General features: G+C 42.7%; 1 protein-coding gene across 1 annotated transcript in view; it reads right to left on the bottom strand.

Moving 5' to 3' along the window:
* The window catches only part of LOC143768166 (uncharacterized), a 138,955-nt gene that overhangs the window by 6,533 nt on the left and 113,336 nt on the right, over positions 1–19,086 (bottom strand). The window contains exons 14-15 of the mRNA XM_077256854.1: positions 17,883–18,037; positions 6,358–6,921 (exon numbers count right to left, since the gene is read on the bottom strand). The gene's annotated coding sequence lies outside the window, so the exon portion shown is untranslated. The remainder of the gene's footprint in view (positions 1–6,357; positions 6,922–17,882; positions 18,038–19,086) is intronic.

The following is a 19,086-nucleotide window of genomic DNA, read 5'->3' as shown; positions in this document are numbered from 1 at the left end:
ATGACCGGAGATGACGCAGCGGTCTCACGAGACCGCTACATCATCACGTGTTATTGCCGCTTGGGACCGGAGTGGCGCGCGAGAAGCGGGAAAGGTCTGGGCTGGATCCGGAGGCCGTCGGAGGGTGAGTATATAACTATTTTTTATTTTAATTCTTTTTTTTTTTTAACAGGGATATGGTGCCCACATTGCTATATACTGCGTGGGCTGTGTTATATACTACGTAGGCAGTGTTATATACAGCGTGGGCTGTGTTATATACTACATCGGCCGTGCAATATAATACTTGGCTGTGTTATATACTACGTGGGCTGTGTTATATACTACGTGGCTGTGTAATATAGTGCGTCGGCTCTGCAATATAATGCGTCAGCTGTGCAATATACTACGTGGCTGTGCTATATACTACATGGGCTGTGCTATATACTACGTGGACTGTGCAATATACTTCATGGCTGTGCAATATACTACGGGTCATTCCATGTCAAGTGAACCAATGATTTTTACCACTATATTTTTAATTCTTTTGAGATTTTGTTATTTGGTAATAGTGTGTCAGAGAATGCAAAATGTGAAGAAAAAAAAAATTCTAGATTTTTTTTTTTATTTTTTATTGATTTTCAAAGTTCGGAAAAAGTGCGAATTTTGGTGTTGCCTGCCTTTACATTTCTCCCCATAACTCAGGCTAGAAAAGAGATAGAGAAACAAAATAAACACCATTCTACTCAGAACTGTACAGGCTTCCACCAGATATGTCACAAGAGTATCTTTGATAATATTTTACCTATGCGAACGCAAGCGCAAAACTTTAAAACGCATTTCCGAAAAAAACGTTTCATTTAAAAATTTCAAAAACTGCACATGTGCCTGCTATGCTCCTATTCACATCTGTACCAAAATACAAGATGGGATCATGATGGGATCATATTTTAAAAAATAAAACTATTACAGTGTCAGTTCAAAAATCTTGATTTCAGATCTGCTCAGCTTGTGGTCTAACAGTGTGAGGTCTATATTTACCAAATAATCCATGATTGCTAGATATTACGGTATTATTTATTATGTTACAGAGTTTTAGAAGCAGGAGAGGACAGAGGAGAAGCTTTGTTAGGGCTGAGAATGACCAGGGGTAGACGGTGACTGCAGAGCAGATGACAGGCCGGCAGCTCGGGCCTCCACAGACCGTATTCCCACCAGATCTTATCACCCAGGCAACGCCTCAAATGGAGGGAGAAAAATATTCTTAACATCCAGTTCACGTATTGTACAAACCAGGACTATGAAGAGGAGGAGAGTTTGTTATAACATCGGTTACAGGAAGCAGAACCCATCACAGGGACTCAGCAATACCGGACTGTCATCCCATGTAGTGGAAATAAAGACAGTGACGTCCATGAAGTGGTAGAAGGCGGCACAAGATCGGCCATGGATGACAACTGGCTATGTGACCTGTGAATATGATCGGCGCTGGCGGCTACTGGACTCTCCAAAGATTGTGAAAATGAAGACGTAGAAGTGACTTTTCTGCACCTTCTGGTCCAGCGCCGTCCTTTGTGTATCCAATAAAATCAGACATTGTAAAAGTGAACAAAAATCAGATATAACTCGGGTGGAGCCGAACACCATGACAGCCGCACATACTCTGACACAGAAGGAAACGGCCATTGCTAGTTAGCGCTTATGGACAAGATCACATTTCACCCACTAGAAGGGACACATTGATGATAAAAGCCCAGTGTAAAAACTACTACTAATTGTTTGATTAGTTTATATTTTATAGTACGAGGATTTAACTACTGTACTATTCTTCTTAAACACTTCAGAAATGACATGTTTAGTGATGTAGTAGAAAAAAAATTGTTCCATGTATAAATAGGTGGTAGAAATATTGGTTCTTTTAATCTTGTTTTTAACATATAATTAGGATCAGACTATTTAGAAAACCACACTTGAGGATGTGATCACCTTTTATCTTTTGGCTTGTTCAATGAATTCAGGTTGAAAATGCTGAGCAAGTTGTGTTATGATGATTAAGATGCATTTATTCTGGCACTTTGGTATTTGTTTTTTGTGTTTCTTTATTGTTACATATAAATGTTGAATGCAGTAAGTTGTAATTTGAAAAGAAAAAAGGAAGAAACTCACACAAACATAAAATCAGATGATTCAAGGCTTAAAAAAAAATACAAATGTGATAGATCCCAAGTTGAATCCCTGTACAAATATAAACAAGGACACAAGTAACACACATGCATGTTTTCACAATTTTAAAACATACGTTTTTTTCAGAATTGCGCATAAAAATATTTAATTTGATTTCTCCAAAACAAAATATAAAGAAACATAGTCTTGTGACATATCAAATGAAAGCCGGTACCGTTCTGAGAAAAATGATGACTCTCCCACCTCTTTATCTTAATTCTAGCTCGAGATATGATAAAAAATGTAAAGCCATACCAGGCCAAAATCCATGCTTTTTCAAAACTTTAAAAATCTGTAAAAAATTAACTGATGAAGAAAAAAATTCTAAACTTTTAATTTGTAATTAACTAAAGTTGTACTTCATAAAAACAAAAAATAAAAAAAATCTAAAGACATAAGGTAAAAAAAATATTCATATTTGGATCACTTGATATGGAATGACCCCTACTTGGCTGTGCTATATACTACGTGGGACTACATGGGCTGTGTTATATACTGCATGGGCTATGTTATATACTACGTCGCTGTGCTATATACTACGTCGGCTGTGCTATATACTGCGTGGACAGTGCAATATACTTCATGGCTGTGCAATATACTACGTGGACAGTGCAATATACTTCATGGCTGTGCAATATACTACTTGGCTGTGCTATATACTACGTGGGACTACATGGGCTGTGTTATATACTGCATGGGCTATGTTATATACTACGTCGCTGTGCTATATACTACGTCGGCTGTGCTATATACTGCGTGGGCTGTTATATCCTGCTTCGGCTGTGCAATATACTATGTGGCTGTGCTATATACTACGTGGGCTGTTCAATATACTACGTGGCCGGCCGTGAACAATCAGCAACAGGCGCACTCCGGCCGCGAATTGGCGCTGGATTTGAGCCACGCTTCGCTAATTGGTCGCGCCCGGCCAGCCGAATTCTGTGTATTCATTGTATTATTCTAAAATCTTCATAAATAAACTACATATATATTCTAGAATACCCGATGCGTTAGAATCGGGCCACCATCTAGGTTTATTAGTAAATATATTATTTCCTAAAGAAAAATTTGGCTTGGAGTTCCCCAAAATGTTATTAACCAGCAGAGGGAAAGCAGACAGCAGGAGGCCGATGTTTACAGCCTGGGAATGGGGGTGGTGTAATACCCATGGAGCATCCAAGGTTATTAATAACAGCTCTCAGTTGTATACTAGGCTTTACTGGTTATTAAAATTGGGGCCGCCCCCCCAAAAAATGAAGTAGTGTCCCCTTATAATTAATAACAAGCAAAGGGTAGGCAGACAGCTAAGGGCTGATATCAACAGTGAAGAAAGGGGACATGGATATTGGCCCCATCCCAGACTAAAAACATCAGCTCTCAGCAGCCATAGAAATGGCGCATCCAAGAGATGCAACAGATCTGACACTTAGCCTCGCTCTTCCCACTTGCCCTGTAGCGATGGAAAGTGGGGTGATAGTATTGGGGTTGATGTCACCTTTGTAATCAATTGAAGGGGGGAATAATAATAAAAAAAAGGATTGCACTCTGACCAAGGTTAATCTGAGTCCTTGCTCATCTGCAAATTTTTTTTTTATCGGACTGCACTTGTCCGTTTCTCTCGTAAATGAGTATGAGTCCCTATATATATCTCATAGTTTGTGGGTGACATGATGCAAGAGGGACAAGTTGTATGAGGGTCATATTGTTTTGAATGCTGGATATTTTCTTTTTTATTTCATATGCAAGAAAAATGCTAGATTTATACCGTTGACCCTTTCGTAAGTGATTATAGCGTACCTGTGATAGATAACTAGTGTGCTCGACGTGTATTCTTTTTTCCTATATTCTTTTGTTTTTTTTTCTCTTTAAAAAGCCATGTTAGGGCTCATTTCGATAGGTAGCCCATTTGTTAGGCAATCCCTGCATGCGTTTCAGTTGTCAGATGCGAGACAGGCAGGCGCGGGGACTCTTAGTGTATGTGCACACGCTGCGGATTACTCTGCGGATTTTTCCGGACTGATTTTGGTAAATCCGCAGGTAAACCGCACTGCGGATTTCCTGCGGAATTACGGCAATTTTTTTGCGAATTCCACCTGCGGTTTTACACCTGTGGATTCCTTTTATGGAGTAGGTGTAAACCGCTGCAGAATCCGCACAAAGAATTGACATGCTGCGGAATAAACAACGCTACGTTTCCGAGCGTTTTTTTCCGCAGCATGTGCACTGCGGATTTTGTTTTCCACAGGTTTACATGGTACTGTAAACTCATGGAAAACTGCTGCGAATCCGCAGCGGCCAATCCGCTGCAGATCCGCAGCAAAATCCGCAGCGTGTGCACATACCCTTACTATTCGAGCACACCGAAATCACTCGGTTAGCACCCGAGCATGCTCTGGATAACACATTATCCAAGCACATTCGCTCATCACTATTGTTGAGCCATTAAATCATAAAGGGAAGATAGAAATGGATCAATGTAAATAAGGAGGCAGAGACAAAGTTTAAGATGACTACAGGAACGGATTGTGTATATTTTAGGAGTTGCAGCAAAATTTGAAATGTGAACTAGGCCAGAGTAGTTCATTAGGCTTACAGCAGATGAAGCGTTAAATCGGCAAACAATCGAAAGACACAGACAGAAGAGATGAAGAGGATTACTAGTTTAAAAAATAAATAAATAAAAAGATATTCTCTGAAGCAAGAGTGTTTGAAGTGTGAACAAGTTCAGATAACCATTGGTTATGTTTACAGCACACAAAGGGTTAATCAGGTCTGAGCCACAAATTTAATGGAGGAGTATGTAAAGATTTTAGCTGAGAGAACTGAAGGTTGGCAAATCTTAAAGCACAAAGTAACGGAACACATAGCTAACTCAATACGCAGACAATTATGGTTTTCTAAGTCAGCCTCAAAATGCCTTGGGTGATAAGATCACTGAGGTTCGTATGGTAACTTGTCAACCCCGATGTGGAGCACAGCAAAGAGTGGCGGCCATAGAGTCATAGAGCAAAGCTCGGCAGACGTCAATGCCATGAAGAGGCCTTCACGAATGGAGATAGAGGGAAAAACAAGAAGGTGGGAAAGGGCACTTAAGGTAAATGTTTGGCCACGCCACGTTGCACCGAGCACTAGGACTTGATTTGAATAATCATCATGTGCTGACAGTCCATTTAAGTATTTGTGTGTCTAGGTGCATTAAGCATGGCAGAACATTCCTTCGACAACCATTAATAACTTAATTGTTTGCCAAAAGGGTCTAAGTGTGTGTGTGTGTGTGTGTGTGTGTGTGTGTGTGTGTGTGTGTGTGTGTGTGTGTGTGTGTGTGTGTGTGTGTGTGTGTTCCTATTTTGCAAGTTTGTGTAATATTATTTTTTTTCCAAAGGAGGTTGAATCTTGTAAAAACAAAATGTATCCGTTTAACAATGCATGCCTGTTTTTGAACACGCTACATGTTGATTTCTGTGCATGTACCTACCTACATACCTTGCATTTCTTGTTACTTTTTTGGCACGAGATGACTAACACTGTCAAAAGTTTACTTTAGTGTTGGACAAAATCTATAGCAAAATAAAAATTGCCACTGGATGTGGTAGTGCAATAGACAAAAAAAAACTACCAGGTCTAAGAATGAAGGAGACACTTGCAAAAGCACCACCACTGGCACCAGCTGTCTGGGCAGGTCATAATTGGCCTTTTTTACCTCCAGTTGGTGTATTAGTGGGGAGGAAGTAGAGGGTGTTGTGGAGTATAAGGCTTATCTCTCGTCTCAGTCACAACAGAACTTTCACAGTGAGGACAGTTTGAGTTATATTCTGCAAACAACGGTCTATCTGATCATAAAGAGGTGGATAATTTTTGGACTTTTTTTTTTTTTTTTAAACTCTACATTATTAAATGGGCTACTAGTTATTTATGACTACCCTCCGTTTCTATAGTGAGGTGATCTTGATATTTCTAATGCTGTGTTTTGGTTATAGAGCTTAACGGGGAGTTGGAAACAGTCCAATGAGGCCTTGGAGCAATATAGAAGTATTTTCTTGGTAATTCTAGGCTTCTTCATTGTGACAAATGGATTAGCTGCCAAGTACATTTTTTTTAAAAATTTGACATACCTATCAATTCCGAATTTCAAAAGATTCGATCATCTCTACTTACGTGGTGTAATTGGTTCTTCACATTCATCTTCGTCTTTGAAATGAATGATTTTCATAATCATTTCTGAGTTGGACAACGTGTACTCTGTCTGTGTCTCAATGGAACGATATCCTGGTTTGGTGTAGTAATCTGGATCAATTACTTGAGTTTTCAAGGAGGCTACACCCATACTTCCCATGCCACTTAATGTGGCCTCAAATGCTCTCTTTCGTGTTCTACTTCGATCCTTCTTCAAATCTTCTGAGATGATGTTTTCTCCTTCTGCCACTACAGGAAATATAGATGGTACAGCATCTGGACGTAGTATTATTTTATTTGGTGTAATGTCATAGCAATAGGGCTTGAAATGAATTGAACACAGTGCATATTTGTTTTGTTTTCGGCGTTCAAGAATATTCTCTGCTAACGCATCAATGTCTTGAAAGTGTTGCCCGGTTGCTTCTAGCCAAACCTTTATTTTTGATGGATCATTAGGAAATCTGTGCAGGATTATTTCCTCACTTTGGCCCTTTTTACCCGTTTTGTTTGCACACTGGTTCACTAAACAGGAAGGCATTTTTTTACCTAAAAATATTAAAAAAAAACATTTATGTATAGCAGCTTTTAGCTTTTTGACAATGTTATATTACAGTTTTAGAAAAAAAAACAAAAAACTTGTGCGTCAATCAAATTTAATTGTAGGATGAAAGGAAGAAACTACAGCCACCAGGAAACTGACACAGAGACGGGAATTAAAAAAAAAAAAAAAAAAAAAGGGAAGAGATGAAGACTACATGACAAAATGAAGGAGACATTTTTAAAAAGGGAAAAAAAATAAAAAATCTACCATAAAAGAAAATTTACTCAGGATTCTACATAATTAAAACAATCAATGGAATTGAAGAGGAAAGCGTTCCAGCTCCTAAAATAATAGTCTTTTTGATCCATTTTAAAACTTAGTGATTAGCCATAAAAAAACCTTGTATTAAGTGGATGCAACCACTTAATACAAGGTTTTTTTATGGCTAATCAATAAGTTTTAAAATGGATCAAAAAGACTATTATTTTTAGGAGCAGGAACGCTTTCCTCTTCAATTCCTTTGATTGCTCCACGTTATGTCAAGACGGAGTTCCGAGCACCTGTGGCTGTCGGTGAGCTGGCTGAGGCTACATTGCCTTACCCTTTTTTTCTCCTTGTTTCTTATTTTAAATAATTAAAACGATCTGTTCCACGGTGGACAAAGGAACATAGGAAGTCTGAAAGCAGGTTATTTTATTGAAAGGACGACAAGAACTTAGAAAGGGTAGTAGCCTGAATACTGCACCACCTCACTGCCAGGTCTCACCTCTGCAAAAGGTACGCAATTGTAGATCTTGGAGAATGCATAGATTAGATTAAAGGGAACCCATCAACAGGTTTTTCCCATATAACCTACGGACACCACCTTTCAGCCCCAAGTGACAGCATTCTAAAATGATATATATAGGACTCCAATTCGCCCTATAAGGTAGAGAAAAAAAAGACCTTTTATTATACTCAACCAAAGGGCAGTCCGGTCCGATGGGAGTTGCTGGTCTTGGTCTGGCGCCTCCTCACAACTTGCTATGCCATCCTCCTTCCCTTCTTCGTGTGGATGATGTATCCTACGTCATGTACAGGGTTTCCCTTCTCGCTCCTGCGCAGACACACTTCTCTCTGCCCTGCAGACGGCAGAGCGAGGTACGGTTCAGATCATGTGCAGGGAAATGCCAAAGATCGCATGCGAAGTACAGTAGTTTGCTCTTCTCTCAGCAGGGCAGATAGAAGTGTGCCTGAGCAGGAGCGCAAAGGGGGACACGGTGTGGAAAGATGTAGGATGTGTCATCCACACGAAATAGAGAAAAAGGACGGCATTGCAAAAAAAGAGTAGGCGCCGAATGAAGACCATAGACACCCATTGTACCAGACCGCCCCGTAGGCAAGTTTAATAAAGATCTTCTTTTTAGCCTTGCAGGACAAATTAGTCATTAGTACACCATTTTAAAATGCTGTCACATGAGGCTGAAAGTTGGTGGCAGTAGGTTATAAGGGAAAAACCTGGCGACAGGTTGCCTTTAAGGAAAATGCATTCTTGAAGACTGGAAGGCATTTGCCATACCACAAAGGAGGCCACCACTGTCTGGGTGGAGTGGGTAATGACCCAAAGTGGTGGAGCTTTGCCGTCACCCAATAGGTTTCGCAAATGGCACATGAATTCTCCCTGCTGACAAGTCAGGAATCACAAAACCTGTATGGAGCTCTGAAAGACAATTGTTGGAAAATGGCTCCAACCAAGAGGAGGGGAGGGGGCTTAGGACTGATCCTTGAGGAACCCCAACAGTAAGGGAAAGATGAGAGGAGGAGGAGCCAGCAAAAAAAAAAACAGTGAAGGAGCGGTCAGAGATGTAGGAGGAGAACCAGGAGGGAACGGCGTCCTTGAGGCCGATGGAGCGGAGCATAGTGAGGAGGAGCTGATGATCCACAGTATCGAATGCTGAAGAGAGATCCAGGAGAATCAAGAGGGAGCAGTGACCATTAGATTTAGCTGTTAATAGATTATTAGAGACTTTAGGGCGGGCAGTTTCAGTAGAGTGTAAAGAGCGGAAACCAGATTGAAGAGGGTGAAGAAGAGAGTTATCTGAGAGATAGCGGATAAGACGGGAGTGGACCAGGCGTTCCAGGAGTTTAGAGATGAAGGGAAGATTAGAGACAGGTCTGTAATTAGCAGCACAGTTTTGGTCGAGGGATGTTTTTTTAAGTTATTGATGTATGATGGCATGCTTAAATGAGGGAAAAATACCGGAAGAGAGAGAGAGGTTGAATATTTTTGTTAGGTCAGTGGTGACAGTAGGGGAAAGGGACTGGAAGAGTTGTGAGGAATAAGGTCACTGGTGCAAGTAGTCGGGCGAGAAGATGCAAGGAGCCTGATCACTTTTTCTTCCGTGACAGGTTCAAAGTCAAAAAATGAGCTAGTTGCAGTAGGGGAGGGAAGACAGTGCATGGTATATTGGATTGGGAGAAAATTTCCTGTCAGATATGGTCAATTGTTTCTTTGAAATAATTGGCCAGATATAGTCAGCGCGGAGATCCGTGGTTGGGACCTGTCCAATGCAGATCTAAGAAAACCTGCTCTGGGCTTTTATTTTTGAAACAGACTACAGGATGGTAGTGGGGCAGTCAGTTTTCTTCCCCAGCCCAGGTTTTCCATGTGGCCGACGGCCACAGGTTCTTTTGTAAAAACCCCTGTAGTAGAGGGTGGGGTGTGTCCAGTGGTGTAACTTGAAACTCATGGGCCCTGATGCGAAAGCTCCAACGGGGCCCCCAAATATTTTAAATCTTTAATAGCAATAGTTTTTTCCTAAAGGCCAAAGGGACTTTTAGAGCCCCCAAGGCTCCAGGGCCCGGGTGCGATTGCAACCCCTGCACCTGTTGTAGTTATGACCCTGGGCATGTCAGTGTGGAGTTTGTAGCAAGCAGGACAGATGGCTCTGCAAAAGCTCAGCCTGTGTGAGGGAACACAGAGCCAAGCAGAGTGAAATCCTGGCACCCAGCAGTGTGATACGGTGGTGCAGTCACCCTCGGCAACTGGACGCACTTATGGACTGTCTTGTTTCCCGGCTGCGATCCAGAGGATATGCGTGCTGTGCACTGTGTGAGTTTGGGCATTAAACAGGTTTTACTGTGATCTTTCTTGTGGTCACTATCTGCAACACTGCACAAACCCCGCAGCACTACATATGGTGGAGAATGCGGGCAGTGTGAACTGAGGCATACCCCAGAGTGTGCTGCATGTCAGTAATTAAGCCGGCAACGCTACAGTTCAAGCCTGCTGACAAGATGGAGGAGCTTTTGAAGCAGTTGATCCTTGCTCAGCAGCTGTAGTGTCAGAGGCAGAAGCAGCAATGGCAGCAGGAGCTATATAATCAAACAGCTGATTATAGATCTCCATATATCTTATGGTTGTTGAGAACATCAACACAATGCCTTGTGCAGGCATGTACTATGGAGGACAGAGAATGAACTTCAATCCAATATTGCAGCCAGCATGCAGCCAGCAGGTAAGGAAAGGGTGAATCAAACACCCGAAAACCCCGCCACTATGGCTGAAAATTGTTCCCTCCAAATTCAGGTGACAGAGTCCCTTTAAAGTAATGATGGCCACTCGTTTTTCTTTACTTAGCTGTTTTTTTCTTGCCATAATACAAATTCTAACAGTCTATTCAGAAGGACTATCAGCTGTGTATCCACCAGACTTCTGCACAACACAACTGATGGTCCCAACCCCATTTATAAGGCACAAAATCCCACTTATTAAACCTGACAGGGCACACCTGTGAAGTGAAAACCATTCCCGGTGACTACCTCTTGAAGCTCATCAAGAGAATGCCAAGAGTGTGCAAAGCAGTCATCAAAGCAAAAGGTGACTACTTTGAAGAACCTAGAAAATAAGACACAATTTCAGTTGTTTCACACTTTTTTGTTAAGTATATAATTCCACATGTGTTAATTCATAGTTTTGATGCCTTCAGTGTCAATGTACAATTTTCATAGTCATGAAAATATAGAAAAATCTTTAAATGAGAAGGTGTGTCCAAACTTTTGGTCTGTACTGTATATATACCCGTTATATTATAATTCTACCCCAGTAGGTGTTACTATTGTGTTTTAATCTTATGGCTGTTGTTTAAACTTTATTTTCAGTTTTGAGTTAATGGGCGGCCTGTGATGCACTGATAAGGTTTTCATAATGAAGACTGCTGACAGGTCAATGATCCCTCACTGACCCGCCCCCTAGTTTACATAATATTATATATACATATTGAAACAAAAAATCCCTTCTGCGGACAGGCTCAGACGATGGTACCTGCCCTGCAACATGATCGCATATGCAATGTGTATATAACTCATTTCATTCATGCTATCCTTAAATTCCTTAAAAAAAAAAGCAGTTTGAAAATGGCGCTGGCCGATAGCTGCTACTGGGCAGGTGGCGCCATCTTGCTAAAGAAAAAAAAATGTCTCCACCAAGATGGCGCTGTCGGCCATTTATAAGGATAACATAAAAGATATGAATGACATAGACATCGCATATGCGATCATGAAGCAGCACAAGCACCACTGCCGGCAACTGCCTACAGAAAGGGTTTTTTTTTTCCAATATGTGTATAAATAATATTCATTATGTAGAATAGGGGGCAGGTCAGTGAGGGATCAGTGACCTGTCAGAAGCCTTACACATGAATACCTAATCAGGGCACCACATGAAGACCCCCACAGGCCGCCCCGGAGCACGGGCATGTCATTAACTCAAAACTGAAAATAAAGGTTAAAAGAATCACAACATGGGTTTCATCACCCAAGGTGTCATTGTAATCAGTATAACGGCACCGACCTGACACTGTGTGTAGGTTACTGAGCACAATCCTGCCGATGGGTTCCCTTTAATTAAAGCAGGACATGCAGGGAGCAGTTCAGGAACAGCAAGTAGGGACGTGACAGGTAAGTGTGATGTGTGCGAGGCCATGAAGATGGTGCTGTACTTTGTGAGGAACACTAATAGGATTATATAGGGGCAATATCAGTGGGAGCAAATATAAAGGGCTCAGCGAGGTGAGGGAAATGGCTTACCAGTAACTAGAAATTGAGGTAAATTAAGCAATAAATGTTCCTCTCTCCTGCCTTTCAATGTTGGGAGATGTATGAATATGTCCAGTAATGGGGAATCTCCAGCACCTACCTCCACCTGCAGAGCCGCACACCACATATATGGCTGCTCTGTGCACACAGGACCTGGGATGAGGTCACAGGAGGGGAGGAGTCAGGGGTCACATGATCAGGGGCCTCAGTATGCAGGACTCTGCTGTGCTGGTTGTCATGGTGCTGGATGAGGGGAAGTTTATGTGTGGGGTCAGGAGGGGTTTACAGGGTGGATGTAGCAGAGGTGTGTGTGTACGAGGTGTACGGAGCGGAGCCATGTGTGTACGAGGTGTACGGAGCAGAGCCGTGTGTACGCGGTGTACGGAGCGAAGCCATGTGTGTACGTGGTGTACGGAGCGAAGCCATGTGTGTACGTGGTGTACGGAACGGAGTCGCTGGTGTACGGAGCCGTGTGTGTACGAGGTGTACGGAGCGGAGCCGCGTGTGTACGAGGTGTACGGAGCGGAGCCGTGTGTGTACGAGGTGTACGGAGCAGAGCCGTGTGTGTACGAGGTTGCCGTAGCGGAGCCGCGTGTGTACGTGGTGTACGGAACGGAGTCGCTGGTGTAAGAGGTGTACGGAGCCGTGTGTGTACGAGGTGTACGGAGCGGAGCCGCGTGTGTACGAGGTGTACGGAGAGGAGCCATGTGTGTACGAGGTGTACGGAGAGGAGCCGCGTGTGTACGAGGTGTACGGAGAGGAGCCGTGTGTGTACGAGGTGTACGGAGCGGAGCTGCGTGTGTACGAGGTGTACAGAGCGGAGTCGTGGGTGGACAAGGTGTGCGGAGCCGTGTGTGTACGAGGTGTACGGAGCAGAGCCGCGTGTGTACGAGGTGTACGGAGAGGAGCCGTGTGTGTATGAGGTGTACGGAGCGGAGCTGCATGTGTACGAGGTGTACAGAGCGGAGTCGTGGGTGGACAAGGTGTGCGGAGCCGTGTGTGTACGAGGTGTACGGAGCAGAGCCGTGTGTGTACGAGGTGTACGGAGAGGAGCCGTGTGTGTATGAGGTGTACGGAGCGGAGCCGCAGGTGTACAGAGCGGAGTCGCCAGTGTACGAGGTGTAAGGAGAGGAGCCGCGTGTGTACAAGGTGTACGGAGAGGAGCCGTGTGTGTATGAGGTGTACGGAGCGGAGCCGTGTGTGTACGAGGTGTACGGAGCGGAGCCGCGTGTGTACGGAGCGGAGCCGCGTGTGTACGAGGTGTACGGAGCGGAGCCGCGTGTGTACGAGGTGTATAGAATGAAGGGAGCTGTGTGCGTATGAGGTGTACGGAGCAGAGTCATGTTTGTACCGTATGTATGGAGTAGAACGTAGAACCATGCACAACCCCTGGCAAAAATTATGGAATCACCGGCCTTGGAGGATGTTCATTCAGTTGCTTAATTTTGTAGAAAAAAAAGCAGATCACAGACATGGCACAAAACTAAAGTCACTTCAAATAACAACTTTCTGGCTTAAGAAACACTAAAAGAGCAAAAAATGTGGTTGTCAGTAATGGTTACTTTTTTTTAACGAAGATTAGGGGAAAAATTATGGAATCACTCAATTCTGAGGAAAAAAATTCTGGAATCACCCTGTAAATTTTCATACCCCACAATAACACAACAAATTAGATCTGTTTGTTAGTCTGCATCTAAAAAGGAGTGATCACACCTTGGAGAGCTGTTACACCAAGTGGACTGACATAAATCATGGCTCCAACATGAGAGATGTCAATTGAAACAAAGGAGAGGATTATCAAACTCTTAAAAGAGGGTAAATCATCACGCATTGTTGCAAAAGTTGGGTGTTCACAGTCAGCTGCGTCTAAAATCTGGACCAAATACAAACAATATGGGAAGGTTGTTAAAGGCAAACATACTGGTAGACCAAGGAAGACATCAAAGCGTCAAGACCGGAAACTTAAAGCAATACGAAAACAGGAAATGCACAACAAAACAAATGATGAACGAATGGGTGGAAACTGGAGTCAACGTCTGTGACCGAACTGTAAGAAACCTCCTAAAGGAAATGGGATTTACATACAGAAAAGCTAAATGAAAGCCATCATTAACACCTAAACAGAAAAAAGCAAGGTTACAATGGGCTAAGGAAAAGCAATCGTGGACTGTGGATGACTGGATGAAAGTCATATTCAGTGATGAATCGTGAATCTGCATTGGGCAAGGTGATGATGCTGGAACTTTTGTTTGGTGCTGTTCCAATGAGATTTATAAAGATGACTGCCTGAAGAGAACATGCAAATTTCCACAGTCATTGATGATATGGGGCTGCATTTCAGGTAAATGCACTGGGGAGATGGCTGTCATTACATCTTCAGTAAATGCACAAGTTTATGTTGATATTTTGGACACTTTTCTTATCCCATCAATTGAAATGATGTTTGGGGATGATGAAATCAGTTTTCAAGATGATAATGCATCCTGCCATAGAGCAAAAACTGTGAAAACATTCCTTGAAAAAAGACACATAAGGTCAATGTCATGGCCTGCAAATAGTCCGGATCTCAATCCAATTGAAAATCTTTGGTGGAAGTTGAAGAAAATGGTCCATGACAAGGCTCCAACCTGCAAAGCTGATCTGGCAGCAGCATTCAGAGAAAGTTGGAGCCAGATTGATGAAGAGTACTGTGTGACACTCATTAAGTCCATGCCTCAGAGACTGCAAGCTGTTCTAAAAGCCAGAGGTGGTGCAACAAAATATTAGTGATGTGTGGGAGTGGTTTTTAGTTTGTTTGCTCTTCATGATTCCATAATTTTTTCCTCAGAATTGAGTGATTCCATAATTTTTCCTCTATGCTTGGTTAAAAAAGTAACCATTACTGACTGCCACATTTTTTGTTCTTGATTTCTTTTAGTGTTTCTTAAAGCCAGAAAGTTGCCATTTGAAATGACTGTAGTTTTGTGCCGTGTCTGTGATCTGCTTTTTTTCTACAAAATTAAACAACTGAATGAACATCCTCCAAGGCCGGTGATTCCATAATTTTTGCCAGGGGTTGTATACAGAGCAGAACAATGCATCTACCTACATGTTTGGAGCGAAGACATGTGTGTACATAGTGGAACCATGCATGTACCATGTGTAGGAAACAGCTTTGCGTGTACCAAGTATATGTGTACCAAGTATAAGTATAAGTATGCGTTTACCAAGTATAAGGATCAGAACCACGTGTTTACGATATGTTTGGATTGGAGCCTTGAGCATATGGAGAGGGGCCATTCTTGTACCATATGTATGGAGCAGAACCATTTATTGTGTGTATAGAGCAGAACTATGGGTGCACCATGTGTACAGATCTTAGCTAGTGATAAGCGAACGTGCTCGAATAAGGTGTTATCAGATGAAAATATGTTCGAGTTCCCGTTCCTGTCTGTCTCGCGGATGTTCGACAGCCACAACACATGCAGGGATTTCTTAATGCATGTGTGTGACGTGTGCTTAACAGAGCCATGCGTGTACCATGTGTACAGAGCTTAGCCATGTCAGTAGGGAGCAGACCCATGCGTGTATTACATGGCTTTACCGTGACAGAGTGGAGCCAGAAGACCGCAGCTCTTGATTTCTCCTACTCCTGCACTGATTTGAAGCACTTCACCTTCACATTAAATGTTGTCAAAAATTTTAGCAGTGCAGGGGTTAATCTGCTCAGATGAGAGCCTTATGAAGCTTTCCTGCTTAAAGGGAACCTGTCACCCCCAAAATCGAAGGTGAGCTAAGCCCACTAGCATCAGGGGCTTATGTACAGAATTCTGTACTGCTGTAGACAAGCCCCCGATGTAACCTGAAAGATGAGAAAAAGAGGTTAGACTATACTCACCTGGGTGGGCAGTCCGATCCGATGGGCGTCGCGGTCCGGTCCGGGGCCTCCCATCTTCATAGTATGACGTCCTCTTCTTGTCTTCACGCTGCGGCTCCGGCGCAGGCATACTTTGTCTGCCCTGTTGGGGGCAGAGCAAAGTACTGCAGTGCGCAGGCGCCGGGCCTCTCTGACCCTCTCCTGGTGCCTGTGCACTGCAGTACTTTGCTCAGCCCTCAACAGGGCAGATAAAGTACGCCGAAGCCGCAGCATGAAGACAAGAAGAGGACGTCATCATAAGAATATGGGAGGCCCCGGACCGCGACACCCATCGGACTGGACCACAGCGGGACTGCCCCTGGGTGAGTATAATATAACTTCTTTTTCTCATCTTTCAGGATACATCGGGGGCTTATCTACAGCATTACAGAATGCTGTAGATAAGTCCCTGATGCCGGTGGGCTTAGCTCACCTTCGATTTTGGGGGTGACAGGTTCCCTTTAAGGCTCAGCTGTGCTCAGCTGTTAGCCACTTCCATCTCCTATATAAACTGGACCCTGACTATCACTCATTATCAGAGGTAGCTTTTGCTGTAAAACACGGCGGAGGCAGTGTGATGGCTTGGGCATGCATGGCTGCCAGTGGCACTGGGTCACTACTGTTTATTGATGATGTGACACAGGACAGAAGCAGCCGAATGAATTCTGAGGTATTCAGAGCCATACTCTGTGCTCAGATCCAGCCAAATGCAGCCAAACTGATAGGTCGTCGTTTCATACTACAGATGGACAATGACCCAAAACATAAAGCCAAAGCAACCCAGGAGTTTATTAAAGCAAAGAAGTGGAATATTCTTGAATGGCCAAGTCAGTCACCTGATCTCAACCCAATTGAGCATGCATTTCACTTGTTAAAGACTAAACTTCAGACAGAAAGGCCCACAAACAAACAGCAACTGAAAACCACCGCAGTGAAGGCCTGACAGAGCATCAAAAAGGAGGAAACACAGCATCTGGTGATGTCCATGAGTTCAAGACTTCAGGCAGTCATTGCCAACAAAGGGTTTTCAACCAAGTACTAAAAATTAACATTTTATTTAAAATTATTGAATCTGTCCAATTACTTTTGGTCCCTTTAAAAACAGGGTGGCACATGTTAAGGAGCTGAAACTCCTAAACCCTTCATCCACTTTTAATGTGGATACCCTCAAATGAAAGCTGAAAGTCTGAACTTCAACTGCATCTGAATTGTTTTGTTTAAAATTCATTGTGGTAATGTCTATAACCAAAATTAGAAAAATGTTTTCTCTGTCCAAATATATATGACGTAACTGTATATTATGTATTCAACAGAGTTTCAGCAGTCTCTGGTGCCTCCTATGTGATGTGTATGGCAGACCACCCCCTCCACACCACCACCACTGCTTGAATTCTATAAATGTTACTTTAGCAGTTATTATTATTATTATTTATTGTTATAGCGCCATTTATTCCATGGCGCTTTACATGTGAGGAGGGGTATACATAATAAAAACAAGTACAATATTCTTACACAATACAAGTCACACCTGGTACAGGAGGAGAGAGGACCCTGCCCGCGAAGGCTCACAATCTACAAGGGATGGGTGAGAATACAGTAGGTGTACAGTTATGAATTTCCCATGTTAAAGTTACATCCATTGCAATTTGCATCTTTGTTGGGAGCAACTTATGCTGTGAGCAAAGTCTTTCAAAACTTATCGCAAAAAAGTTGACTGTGCTCCGTAGTGACGCAAACTTGGAAAATCAGTAGCAAATAACATCATCAACAGAGAAGCAATTCTAGCCATCACATTAGAGGTGAGTTAATAAAATATTTGACCAAATATAACAGGATAATTCTTAAGTTGATAATGTTGTAGGGTTCACAAATGATGTTATAAATATACGGTGGCCCTTGGCAGAAAAAGAATCCCCAGCAGTGCTCTATGAGTTCCTCTGGTATCTTGGAGTATAACATGCTTGAAATAAATTGAACAAAGAATACTTATCTTACCACTACCCGGTTATTCCTCTTCCGATGTTGCCCAGGTACTCTACCAGTATCAGTACTTGCTTTTCCAGCTGAATGGACATGTGACCGATCCCTGACCACATCGGTGACCAATGCATCTCTGTTGCAGCCAATCAAGAAATTCAGAAACCACCTATCTGTTCAGAAAAAAATGTATGTTCGGAAATCTCATAGAAGAAGAAACAGCCTTACCAACATCAGATCAGATTACCACTGCACTAGTGGGATGCAGCAGACCCCCATGATAAAGGTGGGGGCAGCACAGGTGCAAAATACTGATGAAGCAACTGCTCACTGATGGAAAATCATAAAGAACACCATATAAAAAATACAAACCCTGGAAATAACAAAAAAGGAAACATGATAAAACGTAAAATCTTCATACATTTTTTTACAGGCCACTATAGTAATAAAATGACAAGTTTTGCTACTTTTGCATGTTAATACCAGCTCCATCAACTTTTTGAAGAGCAAGGGAGCTCTGTGGGAGCAGACATGGCCTAGCAAGCCAGTTGAGTTTGTAAAAGTGGCATGATTTATAGCAGAAAAGTACCCCAGTCCTTTACTGGAATATTTTTCTTACTTTGACGCACAGGCAGCTAAAAGAGGTGTAAAGGAGTGGAGAAGCGGACAACACCCTCCCTTGAAGATGTTATGTTTATATAATGCATTATCATGTTGTTTCATGTGGTTGTGGCCTGCAAACAGTGGGTTAGCTGCAAACAGGTTTAACCAATGGGGCCAGCCCAGTATGGAAGGAGATAAGTGGGCAAAAGTAGCTCAGTGCCTGTTAAGCAGATAGGGAAAAATATTAAAAATGAAAGGACCTGTGGTCCTACTGCTCCGAGACCTGCATTTTGGAAAGGGTGTTTGTGTGCAAAGGGACGCCATAATTGGACAGCATGTTCTGAAGGAAACAAGGATTATTTGGTAGAAGAATCCCTTATCTCAGGCAAAGTGGGGGCCTACAGAAAATGTTATCTATACTAGATAAGAAGCTAAGGTGTAGCCAGACCAAAAACTCAGAGGACAAGATGACCAGGCTGGGACTAGTGTTCTCATATGGGGAATTGCAGATACTGTGGCACATCAAGGAACGTGTGGCCCACATCAAATGAACTTTAAAAAATAGTAGTGAGGAGTCCTACTGACAAACCTCAGCCAGTGAGGTCCTTACAAATCAATT

Source organism: Ranitomeya variabilis, chromosome 4 (genome assembly GCF_051348905.1).
Source record: "Ranitomeya variabilis isolate aRanVar5 chromosome 4, aRanVar5.hap1, whole genome shotgun sequence".
Lineage (NCBI taxonomy): Eukaryota > Metazoa > Chordata > Amphibia > Anura > Dendrobatidae > Ranitomeya > Ranitomeya variabilis.
This window is presented reverse-complemented; position numbering and strand designations above follow the sequence as displayed.